Here is a 288-nt window from a genome sequence, read left to right as displayed (position 1 = left end):
CGTTTTCTCCAGCAAAGTTCTTTAACGAATGTTTGAGACATTGACTATAATTTGTCAGACCGTCACAGTCCCAAAGTAGGTTTTAGTTCCTAAGATGCACTACCGTTCACTAGCTAAGAAAGGAAATCTTGGCTGATAATATTTCCTATGCCATGTTGTGCCACTTCTCTCTTGGACAGCATCAGAAGCCCGCTCTTGTGCTGCTTGCTCTACAGTAATTTTAGACAGCAATAGGTATACACACATAAGCAAAAACACACTCATATGTATAGACTATGTATACATCTT

The sequence above is a fragment of the Haliaeetus leucocephalus genome, unplaced genomic scaffold (genome assembly GCF_000737465.1).
Source record: "Haliaeetus leucocephalus isolate CR32 unplaced genomic scaffold, Haliaeetus_leucocephalus-4.0 Scaffold244, whole genome shotgun sequence".
Classification (NCBI taxonomy): Eukaryota; Metazoa; Chordata; class Aves; order Accipitriformes; family Accipitridae; genus Haliaeetus; species Haliaeetus leucocephalus.
Note: the sequence above shows the minus strand (reverse complement) of the source record.